Below are 19653 nucleotides of genomic sequence, written 5' to 3' on the forward strand. Positions count from 1 at the left end.
AAAATGCCAGTTTTTTTTAATTTACTTTCAAGTACCTTACGATTGTCATATAGAAACATAGCAAGCATTTTGATTAAAAAGCTAAATTTCCACAAAAGCAACAAAGCTTTTATAAGTGCTCCTTCTGTTTGAATAAACCTGATTTTGCTTCGCTCACACAAAGGAGCTAAATTCTGCTTGACATGACCAAGAACTGTCATTCAGAACCCCACATCTGAGACTGACTTTTACTTTTCAGTTAGCCTCACTAATGGTGTTATCAGCTGGGAAGGCTCTTGACTCCAAGCAAAGGAAAAATGCAGGTAATAGTAGCTTAAACAAATAGGAGTATATTCCTCTCATACAGAAAGATGTCTGGAGGTAGGTGACTTTTGGCTTTGCTCCAGGATGTTTAGTGACAGCACCAAGGATTCCATCTCTTACAGGCTCCTGGTGGGTGGGGCAAACAGAAAAATAAGTAAATTAGTAAAATGTATACTGTATTAAAATAAAACCAGCTGTTTTAATACACCTTAGAATTTCAGTAATTGAACATTCTACAGGTTTACTTCTTTCACAAGTAATAGAAGTGGGTAGGTGAGCAGTTAGGCACACGTGGTCTTCTCTATAAACGTGTTTAGAGACCTTGGCCAATGAAGGCTTTGCCATCTTCAGCAAATACCTTCTGCTGTCACCCTGTGACTCTTCTGCATTCCAGCCTACAGACACAGAGGGAAGAATGAGAGTTCTAATGCTCTGCACACAGATATTGATGACTGGATTGTAAGTACTGGGGGTGGGGGTTGGGGTCTTTCCAGAAGCATCTCTAATTTGAGACCCCCTTGCCCACTTTGGTGACAAGCATGGTCTTGTGTTGAGTTAACACATAGGGTTTCTCAAATTTTTCCTTCTTATGAGAAGTATGTTTAGTTATAATTTGCCGAATTCTCTCACAAAAGAGCTATGAATAAAAATTACTTCTGGGGAACCTGGGTGGCTCAGTCAGTCAAGCATCATCAGACTCTTGATTTTGGCTCGGGTCATGATCTCATGGTTCATGAGTTCGAGCCCCACATCAGGTTCCATGCTGACAGTGGGGAGCCTGGTGGGAATTCTCCCTCTCTCTCTCTCTGCCCCTCCTCTCTTCTCTCTCTCTCTCAAAATAAATAAGTAGACTTGAAAAAAATTAAAATTACTTCTGACTATTACTGTTCTGGCTGTTTAGATTCCAGAAAAGAGGGGTGCCTGGTCGGCTCAGTCCATTAAGTGCCCGACTCTTGATTTTGGCTCAGGTCATGATCTCACAGTTCATGGGATTGAGTGTTGTGTAGGTCTCCACACTCTGAGCGTGGGGCCTGCTTGGGATCCTCTCTCTCTCCCTCTCTCTGCCCCTCCCCTGCTCATGCTCTGTTTCTCTCTCTCAAAATAAATCAGTTAAAAAATTTTTTTAAGATTCCAGAAAAGAATAGGAATTGGTAATACACTTTCCTGTCCCGGTGCATTTTGTTCATCTTGTCACCTGTTTTGTCAAGGCTTCTTACACATTTTGCAAGTCTATGGTAAAATAATAATTTGCCAATGGCTCTTAAATAATAATATTTTCAGAGAGCATTACCTCCTTCTGCCTCTGTTCTGGTGCTTTTGCTCTTTCCCTAGAATGCTCCAATGTGCTCACCGGGTAGGCATGTCTCCTTCACATATGAAGAAGCTGAAGCTAAAGGCGGGAAGTAATTTGTCCACAATCCTCCTAACTTTGAAGTTAGATATGTAGGTATTACTTTAACAACTTCCTCTCTCTCTCTCACCCCCCACCCCCATCACAAGCCATTGTACCATTTCAGCAAAATCATCTCTTTAATATTTCTCCAGTTCAGTCAACAATGTTTTTTCCCATTTCTCTAACCATCGTATCAATTTGGTCACTATCATTTGTCACATGGGTTACTGCTGCATTCCCCGACTTGGTTCTTCCTAATAAGTATTGTTCCCCTACAATGCATTATACCACTGCTAAAGCAAACTTTCCAAAATGGAAATAAATACTTCAACTCTGCATTGTATATGGATTAAAAAATCCCATCTTATTATCATTCTTATTATTGGTGTCATCATTCAAGTTGTTCCTTCCTCTGATGAGGGAAGTAAGCGGTTAACATTTTCTTACTCTGCCTCTAGTCTCAAACGTCACAAAACCACTTTGCAAAATCCACAAGAATTACAATACTGCAGGAAACCTCAGGAAGGCCTTCCAGAGGAGACACATGAGAGAAAAGGACATATTGTTCAGGAAATTAGAGTACAGCAAATATCAGAGAGACCATTTCCCATGACTACAATGAATTAGCTGCAACAAACCAAAACACACAGATAATTCTCCACCAACATGTGGCTCTGTCATTAGGAGCAACTTATTTCTTTGTAAAAAAGGTATAATGATGAGACAGGACTCCTGGGATTATGCTTTGAAGGCAAGCTATCGCTATAGAGGTTCTGTTCATGGCCAGAGGTAGTCTTTCAGGTATCTCTGAACAATGTAAGAACTTACCACATTTATAAAGATCCTGGACTATCACATTTCAGTGAGAAAACTAACATTATAGCTCAGAGTTTAAGAGCATAAGCTATGTAGCCAAACTGCCTGTGTGTTTCAAGTTGGATTCTGACACTAATTGGCTGTGAGACTTTGGCCAAACTATTCTGTTTGATTCTCTGTGATTCGTTTTCCTCATCTGTAAAATACAAATAATGTTACCTAACAAAAACAACAATAACAACAACAAAATAATTAGGAAGGTTGTACCAACTACCTGTGTGTGTGTGTGTGTGTGGGGGTGTTGCCAAAAAGGTTGTGTGTGTTGCTAAAAGCACTGGCATATTTTTTCTGTTACACAGTATCATAATTTTTATCTTTTATCCTATACATGCATTTTCTTATCTCAAGTTTACTTTGGCCTGCTTCTCATAGAAGGAGAAGAGAAGAAAACACCAAAAGCTCTTTATTTTATTATAATTTGGAAGAAATTTAGACTTCCACTACTCAAAATCCCTTATTTTATACTTTAGGAAACAGAGACCCAGAGATGTGACTATTTATTGAAAAACTTATCCCCCAGAAGAGGATAACTTTAAATAATTTGGCCTGGACAATTTTATTCTTGGTTTGATGTTCTTTCAAATAAACTGTATTATCTTTGTAAATGTCCATGATGTTCAACATTTTCCTTAAGAGTAAGTGGGAAGAAAGGACTATTTTCTCTGAGAGAAAGCCAAAGAAGCTAATAAATCAAATGACTTACACAATAAGATGTAGCAAAGAAATAGAGATTAGAATTGCAATCCATGACTCCTTTTCTGAAAGTTATTTCCCTGCTTACAAAGTGATGAGCTATGACTTTGGGGGATATTATACAAAAATATGTATCTTTACAAGTTCAAGATGAGTCATAATCTTACTTTAAAATTTATGGTCAACAAACACAAATTTGCACCACATTCTGATCAAAATTCTAATACTTTTCCTCTATTAAACTGGTCTAAATATAAAAGACTAAAGACATCTCGCATACGTTTTTCATTATTCTTGGAACGTTATACTTCTAATTCAGCATATCAATATGTAACTGGGGCAAAACCGTTATTTTGGAGAGGAAGGGGAAAATCATCTGTATTATCTACTATTAGGTTATTACATCAAGCAGAGCCATTTCCCTAGAAAAAGCTATGAATCCACAAAAATATATCAAACATTTGAAAGTATAAACAAAGAGAAAATTATATATAAGTCTGCAAAACTTCAAAGGAAGAGTGGGATTGTGAGAGAAAATAAAACATCTCACAAATTTGGCTCAAAGTCCTGACTGTCTCTTGGTATCTGAAGCATCTGAAACCTTTCGGAGAAGCTTGGTTTCTAGAAAGTTAAAAAATACAAAAGCTTAGGGTATTTTCCTGTCTTTTTAGCTTTTTGTCAGTGAATCCTATGGGTGGATGTAAGGAGTTCCAAAGCACTGGTGTTTCAAAGAGTTTAATGTCTAGATAGTTTGGGGCTTCAGAATTGAGGAAAATTTATCTTCTAAAACCAGAGGTTGCTGGAGACTATTTTTTTTTTCACTACAACCCACAAATCACTGCAAGATGCCCCTCACATGTAGTAGTGCGTGTATCTTGTGTCCTTTGGAATGTAAACTCCAATGTATAGAGACACCAGCATTGTTTCCTTGTCTGATTGCCTGTCACTGTCGATCTTGGGGGCAGGAGAGAAATCATTGCTAATGACTTCAGAGTTTGCATGTCCTACGCTTACTTATTACTGGAAAGAATAAAATATAATGAACTGATATGGACAAGGAATGCAAGGAATAAAATATTTCTTTCAGACTGTCGGCAAGCAATGGAACAAATGAGATTTATGGCAGAACTGGATATGTGATTTATACTTTTGCTTGTTCTTCATTTAAAAGAGGAAATTAAAACCACACTTGCATATGATTCAATCTTTGATCACTAGAGAATAGCTGCTGTGAATTAATTATTATAAACTCCATTACCCCTGGTCACCCAGGTGCTGCAACCATACTACCTTCCAACTAGTGTCCCAGGAGAAAGAGTTGATTTTTTCTCTCTTCTTTCGTGGTTGTTGTTGTTTTTGAAAATTGTGCAGGAAAATTATCTGGTATTTTGGTGTTTCACTGAGAAGTCATTTATTATTCAAGGGACTAATTGAAAAATCTCATGGAAAAAGCAGAGTGAAAGGAAAAACCCAGATTAAGTTCTTAGCAGCATCTCACTGGCTCAGAGAAAAGGGTGTTTATTCTCCTTTCATCATCGATAAGCCTAGAATCAAGTACTTAATTTTACTAATAAAGATTCTCAGATCTTCAGCTCTGATAATTACCATTTAATTCTATAAGTAAATGTGGAAAATATTTACTTTATAAAAAAAAGATATTTTGTTCATTTAACCTCCAGTTAAGATAATAAAAACATTTTGTATACAAACATTTCAAGACAACAAATTATAACAACATTGGGAGAGCTCTACGATATGGCAGACAAAGAATCTGTTTAAGAGATGCTAAAGTAAATATCTCAATAAAAATTCAATAAAATATATACTATAATTACGTAATTAATTGTAAGAAATCAAAACTCTTTGAAGATGATATTTTTGAAAACTACTGATGGTACAAAATATCAATTGTGAAAGAAGAAAAATACAAAGAGCTAAGAATTCGATCAACTATTATAGCTGAGAAATCTAAAAATCTAAGGTGTTCCATGTATTTGAACTTGTGAGCTGAAAGCAGGTGACTGTGGAGCAGTCAAGTATGATCAAGGACCTCAATGAAAAAATGGCACAGGACACATTACCTTAACAAGGTGGGCTGGCTCTTTAGATGTTCTCCCAACTGAAACATTTACACTTGCCTTTTCCTTTGATTCTCTCTGTAGATGCTATGTTTGTGGGTAGAAGAAAAGGAACAAATCTGTGAGGCACTTGAATAAGAATGAAGAATTAGGATTCTTCAGATCGCGCAGGATAGAAATGTAACTCAAGAGAGTTTAAACATAAATAGAAAATGCAGTGTCTCAAGTTATTTCAGACACAAATGGATCCAAGAAATTAAATAAAATAACTGGAATTCTCTTCCCTCTCACTTTGACTCTCTCTGTCTATTAATCTTTCTTTAACCATCCATTTCTCCATCTCTCAGCACTGTTCTCTGGGACCGCATCATTCTCCAGCAGGTTGTTTCCAATGTTGGCAAAGGCAGGACCCTGCAGCTCTAATCTTACAGCTCCTGGTATTGGTGATTGTAGAAAAATGTGTACCTCTCTCCTAGAAGTTTCAACAAAACCCTAAGAATTCCTGACATGAACCTGATTTGGCTCTTATCCCATTCTGGATCAGTTCCTGTTGCTGGGAATAAAATAAAATGACTGACTGACCTGAGTCTTGTGCCCATCCCCATGAAAACCCCAGAGGTTACAAATATAGCACAAGTGGTCCCCAAGAGAAAATCAGGATGCCAAAGAACACAGAAAGAATCCCGGGCAGGAAAACAACAACAACAACAACAACATATGTCCACTACAAGCAAATTAAGAAATTGTCCTGAGTATGAGAATGTTAAATCTATTGCCAGTTGAACTGCAAAAGAAATATTCAAGTCCTTCCAGGAAAGAAGAAAACTCATTAATTTTTACACTTTTAATGAATTTATGCCTTTTTTAAATACAATTAGGTGTTACTGCTAGTTGGTTTTATATGGGTATGGGGATTTTTTCGTACATATTTTGTAGAAATTGTCAATAGAGGGATTTTTATTATAAAGTACTAATATTTTAATGAACTTATTTTATGCCAGTTTATCACATTTTAAAATATATTAAGGAATATAAAATAAAAGATCATTATCCATAGCTCTACTACCCCAATATTTTGGTATCTGTTTCTTGCAGATTATTTTCCACTGTTATCTCCTTACTCCAAGTTGTGGTTGTTTGGATTTTTCTTTCGTAAATACATTTTTACTAGGTATTGTATGCAATTTTATAGCCTACTTTCTTCACGTAACATTACTGTAAAATTATTCTCTTTGTTATTATAAACTCTTATTGAAAGATTTTAATGGATGAATAAAAATCTCTTTCACAATATAGCCTTGCTTCTATATTTGACAATTTATATTGTTTTTAATTTTTTATGCTTTTGAATAATGCTACCATGAATATCATCTTGCCAAAATTATTTCTGAATTTCAGATTATTTCCTTAAGAAAATTTCCTAGAAATGAGATTCCAGAATAAAGGGCTACGGATGTGTTAGATGAGGTTCGTCTTTGCTTTTTATTTTGTTTTTCTTTGCTTGATGATTCTTTTTAAGTGTATCTCAAATATTAACTTTAAAAAATGTTGGAACATTTAACTTAGTATTCATTTAACAAATATTTTTGGAACACATATTAGGTGTCATAGAGCACAGTGTAGGGATATCTGTCATTCAGTCTTAGGGAGAAAGAGAAGGACTCTAAACAGAAATGACCTATAAACTGAAGAATGAATAGGAATCAAGAGAATTAGGTATAAGAGAGAAATGCATTTCACAGACAGGAAATAAAATGAGAAAATGTATGGCATACTCAGAAAATCACATGTATTTCAGTATAACTTAAAGACACACAAATAGAGGGATACCTGAGTTGGATTGCAAAAAACTCACCTACAGGAACTGAGGGAAATGAAGAAGGGAGATTAACAGAGTGAGATCCTATACAGTCTCTGCTCTCTACTGTTTCATCCATAATCTCTCAGAGTTTTGCCCCCAGTTTGGCGAATTTCTTTGCCTGACACAAAATCTGAAAAGTGCTATTATCTTACAGTGCAAAGGATGAATTTGAAAGGAAAGAGCACACTATAGAGCTTTTGATCAATGTGATTCAGTGCCTGGTTTCGGAATATGAATGGGGAAACATCACTGACAGAGGCCTTTGTTCTTCTCCCATCACAGAATGATCTCCAAAAATTTCCTTTAGAAAAGGTTGTTAAAGGGGAGCCTGTTAAAGGGTGGCTCAGTCAGTTAAGATCTGTCCTGGGCTATGACCAACCCGGTCATGATCTCACAGTTCCTGAGTTTGAGCCCCGCATCGCATTGGGCTCTGTGCTGACAGCTCAGCGCCTGGAGCCTGCTTCGGATTCTGTGTCTCCCTCTCTCTCTGCCCCTCCCCTGCTTGTGCTCTCTCTTATTCTCAAATATAAATATTTTTAAAAATTAAAAAAAAAAAAAAGAAAAGGTTTTTGAAGCCTGGCTCACCTTAGGCCCACAAAGCTTCATGCAAATGCATGAAGTTGGTTCATTCTGGCCTCATCCACCTTGGGATGTATAGCTCTCAAGCCTCCCCTCCAAGGCAGTGACACTGGACACAGGCAGATATGCACAAGTGAATGTAGCCTGCACATCTGTTTCACTAACTCACCTGCTAGAAAGCCCAGACCACGCTTTTAAGAAATCCTTAGTCAGGAAGTTGTAAAAGTGAAACAGTGGTACAGGAGATGAGGAATGGATGGGCTTTTCCGGAGATCTGGGTCGTTTCTGTGTCTTTCTCCACAACTCATTAGAGAACTTAATTGAATCACTTTCCTGTCACAATCTCCCCTGTCTGTGAAATAAGGATAATTATTGCTGCTCTTTCCTTTGCCCTTTGATAACTTCACAGGGGTGTTCAGAGATATTATGAAGATTAATAAGCCAAATGCTTGGAGAGTGCTTTAAGCTTCCCACAAGGGAGAGAGCTGCAAATTAAAATCCATTGCTCTAAGAGTAGGAGAAGCCAAATATCAGAGGTCAGTAACCAGAGCCCTGGCAATCCCAACTGCTGGCTTTTTTGTGAGAGGAATAGGGCATTTTCACCACGTCCACCAGCATCAACCCTGGCCCATACAGAATGAGACATCTACCTCATATCCCAACATCCCTTGCTAGGTCAACTCCAGAACTTAATTTAAGTCATCAAAGTTTGATGTATTCAATGCACATTTTTTTTTTGGTTGGGGTGGGGAGGGTGTAGGTGTGACAGACTAAATAATGGCCTCCCAAATATACCACACCCTAATCCCCAGAACCTGTGAATATGTGACCCCAAATGGCAAAAGGGACTTTGCATATATAATTAAGTTAGGGATGCTCAGGTGGGGAGATCACCCTGGATAATATGAATGGTCCTAACATAATCACAAGAGCACTTACAGTAAGGAGGTAGTTAGCTGGAGGAGATACATGATGGAAACGATGGCTGGCGATGATGTAGGAAAGGGCTTTGGGCCAGGGAAATGCAGGCAGCCTGCAGAAGCAGAAAAAGGCAAAACAACACTTTCCCTCCTAAAGCCTCCAAAAGGGATGCACTAAGGACATCTAATTTTAGACTTCTGACCTCCAGAACTATAAGATAGCAAACACATTTTGTTTTTAGCCACTAAGTTTGTGGTCCTTTGTTACAGCAATAATGGGCAACCATTACTGGAGACGCGGTGTAGCCAGTTGGATGGTAGCTCTCCCAAAGATATGTACACATTCTAACACTCAGAACCCGTAAATGTGATTTTATTTGATGAAGGTGTTTTTGCAGTATGTTAAGGATGTGGAGATGAAATCATCCTGGATCACCCAGGTGGGTCCTGATTCCAAAGACGGTAACTGCCTCTGTAAGACCTAACAGAAAATAAGACACAGGTGGGAGGAAAAGGCATGTGAAGTGGAGGCAGAGACTGAAGTTGTTCAGACAAACCAAGGAGAGCCTGGAGCCACAAGAAACTGAAAGAGTCAAGGAAGGACTGTCCCCTAGAGCTTTCAGAGGGTGCATGGTCCTGCCCAGGATTTTGTTTTTGGAATTCTGGCCTCCAGATCTATGGGAAAATAAATTTCTGTTGTTGTAAGCATCAACAGCCTTTGATCAATACAAGAAGAAAAGAGAAGGCAGAATCAGCTCTACCTGTCCCTTTTTAGAAAGGACTCCAACTTATTGCCCTGAGCTGCCATAAAACTACCATCTGCTGCAAATCTGAATGAAATGAGAATGGTTTTTATAAAGAAACTGGATGAATGAATATTGGTTGGTTAACTAGAAAGTGTCTGACATATATCCCCTTGCAGAATTCTGTTTTCAGAGTACTTGTCAGCTACTTGATGAAGGGAGGACACACCATTAGCCTTGCTGAGTGTCGATGGTTCATGTACTAAATGGGAAAAGAAATAGATCTTGACCATCCATAGGGTAATGGTGAAGCTAGAATAAGAAAATTGATGTGAAAATTATCTGCAAACTATAAAATGATCAACAAGTAAGTTGAGTTTTTCTGATAATGATAATTCAAGGGAGTTAGCATTAGAAAAGTTTGATTGCCAGAAAAATAGGGCTCATATTTCAATAAGGACTTGCAAAATGTTATGCCAAATGCACGAGTGATAGACATCCACCATGGCCAGGATCCTATTCATCAGCTTAGCCCAGAGAGCAAACAAAGCGTGGGCACAGGGTGTAACAAGAGGTACTTTGCATTCACCAAAACCCAATGATCTCCCTATCCCCAAGGGTACAGAGGTAGTCCGTATATCGCAGCTTCTTTTGCAGTGATGTGTGCCATCTTCCTGAGCAGAACTGATGGATTCCACTCACAAGCCTGACCAGTCAAATCTCCTACATGATGCTTTTCATGCTCTCTCTTTCACCATCCTCAGGCTGAATAGGGAGAACAGGACCTATATGGTACAGAGGTACAGGATAAAGAGCCTAGATTTCTAAAAGAATGCATGAAACCAAGCCTTTAAAGAACTATACTGCACTGTTCTGTAACAGAAACTATTATTATGCAAAAAGAATTATTCGAAATTTAGGGGTATTTGCCATAGCAGTTGGCTTTGCCTGACTAACACATACAGGTGTACTGATGACTGGGCAGCGATTGCCCCTTGGGATGCAGGAAAAGAGGGGTGATGCATTATAGGTCCAGAATTTAAAAAACAACAATAAAAACAATCAGTCTGTTTTTTATTATCACCATACACTGACAAATCTAAACAATATTAATGATAAAATGTTCCTTCTCATGCGGTAGAAAGGGATTCTGCATGCATGAGGGAGTAGAGGATAGGAGACAGAAATTGCTCTGTTCCCACTGCATCTCTGCTTGGTACGCGACTGCTATGGGGGAAGAAACAAAGCATATCAACACTGTGCTTGAGGACAGAATATATGGCTCTCAGTTTCCACTCTGCCACTTCGGAAATGAGGCTCTCTGATCATTCTGTCTGGGAACTAGATTTCATACTTAATTCAATGAGTCTTCTGAGGATCACATGAGGCAATGGTTGTGAAAAAATAGTAAATTTTACAAATATCATAAGAATGAATACTGGTATTATTATTAATTTTGAAAATTATTTTTATATTCCCTAAAGCACAAGATAGTCTCTCTCTCTCTCACTTATCCATGTGAAATCAGTTTTACTTCATTGAATAAACTATTTTTCATACCTACATTTCAGATGTACTTATATGAATAGAGATTAACAAGTATACATAAAAGATTGAAGTGCTTGTTCACAGACAAATATTGACTTCTTGAAGTACCATATTGTTTTAAGGGAGGAGTCTTTAACTCTTCTTAAAATTATGCTTACAAGAAAAGAAAATTAAAAGAAAATGACTTCGAATGCCCAGCTTGCTTTTTTGTTGTGTTTCTTCCCTCTATTCTTTCTGTAGAGAATATTCCTTAAACGTGTGCTGTACTAGGTCCTGGTGTCCAGATGAATAAGGCATGATCCATACCGTCGTAGGGCCAAGAATCTACAGAAGCATTTGTCTACGTAAAAGAGCATTTGTAATAAAGTGTAGACAGGTGCTACCGCAGATATGTGAATTTTATAAAGCAGTATGTATTTATTTACTTTAATAAATAAGTGCTTAAATAAATGTATTTAATAAATAGTTATTTAATAAACAGTTGAAAACTCAAGTTTGATTGCTAACTTTTGATTTTGCCAAATATGGAAACTGAGAAAATCCCATTACTTTACATTTTCATAAACTGTGAAACTACTGAACATCAGATATGCAAAAAGAACATGCTCTCAGTATAGTCAGATTCCTAAATTTATACATGGGGATTTATTTATAAAACATCAGTTTTTCTTGGATTGCCTGGGTGGCTCAGTTAAGCATCCAACTCTTGATTTTGGCTCAGGTCATGATCTCCCAGTTTGTGAGATCGAGCCCCATGTCAAGCTCTAGGCTGTCAGCTTGGGATTCTCTATGTCCTTCTATCTGTACTCCTCTCCACACTCTCAAAATACATAAACTTCAAAAATAATCAAAGTTTTTCTTATTTTTTTCTTGTTTCACCACATACAGGGTACAGGCCCTGGCCTTCAGACCTTCATGGTGAAATGCGACTCTTAGGGAACACATAAGAGAAGGCAGACTGCCTCTAGAAGGATCCAACCAGTGGATTCCATATGACTTGATTTCTGGAGTTGTGGCCCTGGGGAAGAGGAGTGGGTTCTGTGAAGGTCAGGATAGAGTGTGAAGGTAGTCAGAAAACTGTAGTTACTGGAAATTATCTAAAGGCTAAATATAAAAGCTGAAAAGAGGGGCACCTGGTGGCTCAGTCAGTTAAGCGTCAGACTTTGGCCTAGGTCATGATCTCACAATTCATGAGTTTGAGCCCCGCGTCAGGCTCTGTGCTGACAGCTCTGAACCTGGAGCCTGCTTCAGAGTCTGTGTCTCCCTCTCTCTCTCTGCCTCTCCCCTGCTCATGTTCTGTCTCTTTCTCTCAAAAATAAATAAATGTTAAAAAAATTAAAAGCTGAAAAGGTATTTATAGGTAGGCAGAGGGTGAGAGAGCTGGAGATGGACTTCTAGGCATGGGAGGCAACTTGGGGAAAGACAGAGAGACATACAGTAGTACAGCACTGAAGCTGGTCATTGTGAAGGATGAATGGTAGATGGGAAACTGCAGACTTAGAGTCCCAGTAGAGGACAGAGATGGGAACATGACACTTATCCCATTTTCTGTATTGTTTCTGTTCCAGACACTGCCTTCCACTGAATTGGAATTGATTGTTATGATGTGTGAGATAGTGGAATCACCCTTTATTAAGATAGTAACACTTTTAGACTAATTACAATTTCAATACCAATTGTGATGTCAAACAGTAAAGAACAGCACATTTTAAACGTTCTCAATACTAATTGTGATGGGATGACCTTTTCCATCACATGTTGCAGTGAAGAAAAAGAAAAATCATTCCAGAAATAAAGATAGGGTCATGAAACCACCTCCATAATGCCATTCGTGTTTGTAAAGAAGACAGTTATACTTCTTTAAAAAAAATTTTTTACATTGATTTATTTTTGATAGAGACAGAGCACAAGTGGGGGAGGGGCAGAGAGCGAAGGAGACACAGAATCCGAAGCAGGCTCCAGGCTCCGAGCTGTCAGCACAGAGCCCGACATGGGGCTCAAACTCACAAACCATGAGATCATGACCTGAGCTGAAGCCAGACGCCCAACCAACTGAGCCACTCAGGCACCCCGACAGTTATACTTCTAATATTAACATGAAGCATTAACAATTGTTCACAAGATGGTAGCCCTCCTCTGTAAGAGAGCTGTTTCTATTGTTATTTTAAGATATCTGAGTTAACGAGCAAGAAAGGACAGGTCGGAACTCATGGTCTAGACCAGGTTTTAGCATCTGTCCATCCTCCTTCCTCCTGAAGGAAAGCTCCTACTACACCTTCCTCAGCAACACAAGTCCTACAAGAGGTCAATATCTGTGTAGAAGGCTAGAGATTTTAGAGTGATAAAAATGAGGCAAGGTGAAGAACCCCACCTAAGGGACCAAAAAGAAGTAAAGATCAAGGAAAATGGGTCATTTAAATGGAGGTTGGAGGTGAGGCCTTGCCAAAAGAATTATCTGTATGGGGTTATGAAAAGTTATGGCCGAAACGTTCTGCTTACTGAGTACATGCATAGGAATGAATTTGCTAGACTTGAGGTAGCACATAGGACTTTTTTTTTAACATCCTCATAACCCTTTCTTTTGGGTGATGCCCACTCTTGAAATTGAGAGGAAAAAGCTAACTGAAAGTTCTTTGGGTTTCCATGTGTGAGTTTGTAAGCTGGAGGGAAAAAAAATAAAACCTGCTTGCCAACCACCATCACCACTAAGAACAACAATGTATTTGAGATATTTTGGTGATAAAAACGAGAGGGCCAAATCCGTTGGTATTTATCCAAATGAACTGAAAACTGACATCCACACAAAACCTGCAATCAGTTATTTATAGCAGTTTTATTCACAATTTTTAAAACTTGGAAGCAACTAAGATGTTTTTAGTAGATGGACAGATAAATAAAACTGTGGTACCATCAGACAGCGGAATATTATTCAGTGCTTAAAGGAATTATTAAGCCAAAAGACATGGCGGAATCTTAAATTAACTACTGCTAAATGAAAGAGGTCAATCTGGAAAGGCTACATACTGTATGACTCCCATTACATGACACCGTGGAAAAGGCAAAACCACGGAGACAGCAAAAAGATCAGTGGTTGCAGAAGTTAGGAGGGAGGGAGAGAGGGATGAACTTGCAGAGCACAAAGGATTTTTAAAGCAGTAAAACTATTGTATATAATACTGTGATGGCGAATACATATCATTACATATTTGTCAAAATCTGTAGAATGCACAACACCAAGAATGACCCTCTAAGGTATACTATGGACTTTGAGTGATAATGATGTGTCATTGTAGGTTCTTCAATGGTAACAAATGCGCCACTCTAATGAGGAATGTAGATAGGTGGGCAGGCTGTATATATTATGGGGGTTGAACTACATGGGGAATCTCTATGCTTTCTACTCAGTTTTGGTATGAACCTAAATTTGCTCTAAAAAATGAAGTCTATTTAAAAAAAAGCGAGGAGGCGAGGCTATGAGTGATGGTCACCTAATCAGTAAAACTAGGTCCCCTGCCTGCTTTGATCATAGAATCTAAAACACACCTGCAAAAGCTAAGTGATAGTTTAGTGGTTTTGAATGGTATTCTGTGAATGTGCAAACACATCTGTCCTTATATCTGTTCCAGAGGCCTCTCCTGGCCACAGAGGAAAGACTCCCACACTTCTCTCATGGATTTCTAGGTCAATTAGCACATCTATATTGCATGCTGTGTCCCTTGTTTTGTAAGTACCATGGCATGTATAAAAGAAAGAAGGTCCCTATCCTTAAGAAGTTACCATACACTGACTGGTGTAAGTCCTAATATTGGACTAAATGAGAAGTGAAAGAGACGAAAAGGAAATTTAGTGAACAAAAATTACCAAGCACTGGAGAGGAGGAGGAGGAACTCTTCCTAGGTGATGTTGACTAAACACAGAGGGGAAAGTTTACTAGTCCAAATAACAGTTGCTTCCATAACAGATGAACCTCCAAATCTTGATGGCCAAAAAAGTGCACTCTGTTCTCTTACCACAGTATAAGATGGGTGCTTTTAGCCAGGTGGTCATCTGCATGATCATTCAAGAATCAGCACTCCTGCAATCTGTGGTTTCACCTCTCCCTGGGATGACCCTTAGTGGACTCTCCATTTAGTTGCTGGCTGGGAAAGAGGCTTATGCAAGAGATTATAGGAGGTTTTAATAGGACAGTTCTGAAAGGGGCACATTCATCCTACTCGTGACTCTTTAGCAAGAACTTAGTCAGTTTTGGTATGAACCTAAATTTGCTGTAAAAAAGGAGGTCTTTTTTTTTTAAATGAGGAGGCACTTTAGTGACACTTTAGTGCAAGGGAGACTGGGAGAAGCAGAATAACTGTGTTTCCAGGAAACAAAAGGGAACGACTTTGACATACAACCAGTTGGTCTCTGTCACCCAAGGAAATAATGGGTCAAGGCCAATTATGGTCTGTGAGCAATGGTGCAAGGGCTGAAGATTGACTTGGGACAGAGGTTCTGAGATGACTCATGAGAAATAATACCCAGAAGGACTGAGTGGTAAGTTCTTGACCACCTAAGGACAAGTTGTTGAAATAGAGGACATTATGAAACATTGTAACAGGTGTGCAGAAAAAGAGCCACCATGATTCAGAAAAGTCCTTTCTCTTTCCATGTCGCTGGCAAGCTACAGGAGTGAGCAGCACATTTTGAAATGACCCAAGGAGATAAACACACACTGTAGGACACAGAGAGACTACAGTTGAGGAACTAGACAAAATGAAACAAGCATCTACAGTTTGGGGCTGAATTACAGAGAATTTAGCCTTTCATATGAAAATCTCTCTCTCAACTGACCTATGTATGTTTGCACATATTGATTGTGTGCTCTGGTAACTTAGTAAGTACCATCCTCCTCTCTATAAGTTGTATCATTAGTTACCAAGAACATAAATCCCCTCCCTTACTCCCAGGCATCCACCTTCAGTGGTATGGCATATAAATTATAAATCAGAGGCAGCTAACATCTGGCTGCCTCTGGAATTACTTAGTGGCCTGATTCCTACATATTTTAAATCATCTTATGTGTAAAATTTTTGAATCAAATCTGCTTACGTTTAGTTTGCTTTGAGTAATCCTCAGATTTAATTAACCTGAGCTTCACAGATATCAATACTTTTGTTTGTTTTGTTTAATGAGTCATAACCACATAACAATTAACATTTCTATACAGATTGTGCTGAAAACCAAGGTAAGTTCTAGAATAAACTTAAGGTTTCTAAACCGTGCCCACTGCTGCTGTGCATAAGAGCCACACAATTTTCTTTTCTTGGAGATAACCTGCCCCTGTCCTCCTGGAACCACAGGTATGGGAATGGGAGTAGAGAAGAATTTCTGATAGAAGGGGTATAGAGTGGGGTCCGGAGGGGGCAGAAAGCAGGACATGGCATGCCACCTATTGTTTGAGAGTCCTCATTAATAGAGAGTCCTCTATTAATAACTTGTCTCCTCCCCCCTTCCTTCACCATGGCTCTTTTTAATGAAAAAAGCACCATCTACAGTGGTGGAAGGAGGAGGGACACTTACATAGAGATGGGATACTTCAATAAAGATGGAATCTGTTTTAAAAAATAAGAACAAATTATAAGACTATTAGACTTAATTTCAAGTGGTTCCTGGAGGAGACAAATAAGCCAAGGACCACTATTCCGTGCAATTAATTTCCTGTGCTAGAAGACCCAAACTGAGCTCCCAGCACAGAATTTTTGTCCTGCTGGACATGGCTTCACTTACTTCTCTTCTTTTGTAAAACTTATTCTCCTCTCTTTATTCTGAAAATTGTCCCATAAGACCTGTCTTCCTCTTACATGTCCTTTCCGACCTGGCCTGAATGACTGATCTCAGGAAGGGTACGTGATTCATGATGGGTCAATCAAGGACCTACTTTGCAATTTTTCAAAGTGGAAATGTTAGATGGAAAGTCCTTTCCATTTGTGTGACTAAACTAAAGATGTATGTGGCCAGGAGGCATCCATGGACAGGAGTATGTGTTCCTATGGGCAATGCCAGTCTAAGAGGTTAAAAATCTGATTAGATAGGACAACATGCTCTTCTACCCATGACTGAGACTACTGATTCCTGTGATTTGGTTTATTAGGCTAATAATTTCAACTTTCCTCTCCTTCTTTTAAAATTTTAGTGTATGTGTGTCTAAGCCTGCATAATGTTTATGGTCCTCCAAGCCAATTTGGATTGAATTTTGATCAAAATGACAACAACAACAAAGAGCCCTGATTAAGCTACCTGGGGAATTTGTGAACGAATGTGCATAGGAGAATGGTTTTGTTACAGCTAACTCAAAAGTGGCTTTTATGGATAAGCACCGCAGATCCCAAAGCCCATACATGTTTAGTAAATATAAAGTACTCATTGGTAACTCAGAGAAGTTACCAATGGTTCAAGTTCCAGTTTCTCACTCTTCAATGAGAAAATAAGTTTATAAGCTTGGTAGACATTCCCCAAAATAATATATATGAGATATCTAATAGTTAAGAATATTCCTGATCATGTTCTTTATCATGAATAGACATATATTCACGGACATTATTCGAATTGATGGGAGGATGAAGCCTACTTAAAGTTAGGCTTATAAGGTAGAAGAAAACATCATTTCAATAGAAAAGAAAAAATGATCTTTTTGACATCCAATTTTTCTTAGTGGTGCCTGAACTCCAATACAAAGTTGAAGGAGAGGGGTTTGAGTATGTTTCCAAAAAGACCGAGCTCCAATTTACTAAATGATATAAAAACACTAGAATAATCTATTAAAATTATGATCTCATTTATCAAGTAATTTGTAAAGAAAAATTAAATGTGCTTTGAGATGGCTGGAGGCCCGCATTTCTGATTTGAAGGTCTTCTGTGACCCCCGCATAGAACAGAAGAGTGTCCTGAAATAGTTTTCATCCCCAAGGCCCCAGGATAAAACACAGACAGCAACTCCAAATGCAAAGCTGACTAGGCTCTTTAACGTAAAACAGGCAGCTTCTGTAGGGCCTTTTCAAAATGCCCCTTCTTCCTGCAACGCCCCAGAGAACCAAACATGAAATACCACTGAAAACAAAGGAGATACCTTGGGAATGAACTCAAATATCCTCAAATTCTCCTCACTGTGACTCACATACAACAGAATTTTGAATATTTGAAAGTAATTCACTAATGTGTTCCACATACAGCCCTCTAGAAAAGACAGGGTGGATGTGTACTTAAGGTTCACTAAGTATTTACAATAACTTTGAGCTGCGTTTAAAAACTAAGACACCCACTGAAAAATATAGCATTTCTGACGATTTGATGTAGAGTAATATCCAACCTTTTGTCCCATGGTTCTGTTCATTTTGTATTTCATTGTGAAACTGCAGAAATTAAACAGGCGATACACACACATATATGTGTACATTTTAAAAATTATTTTTGAGGGGGGAGGGGCAGAGGAAGAGGGAGGGAGAGAATTCCAAGCAGATTCCACACCCAGCATAGAGCCTGACACAGGACTCGATCCCAGGAACTGTGAGATCATGACCTGAGTCTAAATCAAGAGTCAGACACTTAACCAACTGAGCCATCCAGGCACCCAGCACCCCAATTGTACATTTTTTTTATATGTACATTTTTTACATGTGGCATTGGAGAGTCGGATAAATGTAAAGCTTTTAAGTTACGATTTTTGCTTTTTTTTTTTTTTAAATGTAGCTTCCGGAGTGAATCTACTTGAATCCCTGGAAATACGTTTTATAATATTAATAAGACAACTTGAGGTCTCAAGCAATCTTTATGGAACTAGGCCAGATATTATTCAGAATTCTATTTTTACATTATATAACAGTACTAGGATTTAAAGAAAATCAAATTAAGAGAAAATGCCAAGATACCAATTTGTTCTGTGACAGGTTTTTATTTTATCCACTTTCTTTTTTTTTTAACAAATGGCTTTTTTTTCTTGTCAGGATTTCATCAATAGTTTGAGCCCCTTGAAAGATTCCAACTGTCTTTTCCTGTCTTATTGTCCCGGCACTGCCTTATGAACCCCACACTGCAACCAAACAGATCTGATTTAGTTCCCCTTCCCGATTTCCCAGTGGAAAAAGATAGGACTGACCTCACAAAACAGCCATTCCACCTGAAATTATGTGAAACCTGGCCCCTCTGACCTTCTGTTTCCTCATTTATAAAAAGCTAATAATAACATCTGCTTTGCAGCCTTATCAGAATAGTTAATATTCGGAAAACACCTAGTATATAGGAAGCACTCAAAAACATCCTTTATATTTTTTGCTATTATTGCCTTCTACTTCTCCCTCTAGATTGTGAGTTACTTGGGAACAACATCTTATAAATCTTATCTCTCCCGGGCACTTAAATAGAGGATGCTCAAATTATGTTTAATTGAATAATGTGTCTCCTTTCAATCGGTGTTCCTTTCTCATTACCCTTTACTTCCTTTTTACCTGTTACTATTTTGGCAAACCCAAGTCATATTCCTCATTTTTCATAAGGGTCTCATGCTCTGGCTACTCCTCCTGTGACATGCATCAGGAATTCTAAATTTATATAGCTATCTGAACATATCGTATAGTTTAACCTTAATTTTTTTACATGTTTTCTTCCCTTTGCTTGCAACATTCTC

The 19653-nt window shown here is 38.3% G+C and overlaps 1 long non-coding RNA gene across 1 annotated transcript in view; it reads right to left on the reverse strand.

Annotated features, from left to right (window-relative positions):
• Window positions 1-308: 308 nt before the first annotated feature.
• Window positions 309-19653, reverse strand: part of LOC123385102 — a 324527-nt gene continuing 305182 nt past the window's right edge. Inside the window, exon 4 of the long non-coding RNA XR_006597196.1 lies at window positions 309-429. This is a non-coding gene — a long non-coding RNA (uncharacterized LOC123385102). The remainder of the gene's footprint in view (window positions 430-19653) is intronic.

This window comes from Felis catus, chromosome B1 (genome assembly GCF_018350175.1).
Source record: "Felis catus isolate Fca126 chromosome B1, F.catus_Fca126_mat1.0, whole genome shotgun sequence".
NCBI classification, from domain to species: domain Eukaryota; kingdom Metazoa; phylum Chordata; class Mammalia; order Carnivora; family Felidae; genus Felis; species Felis catus.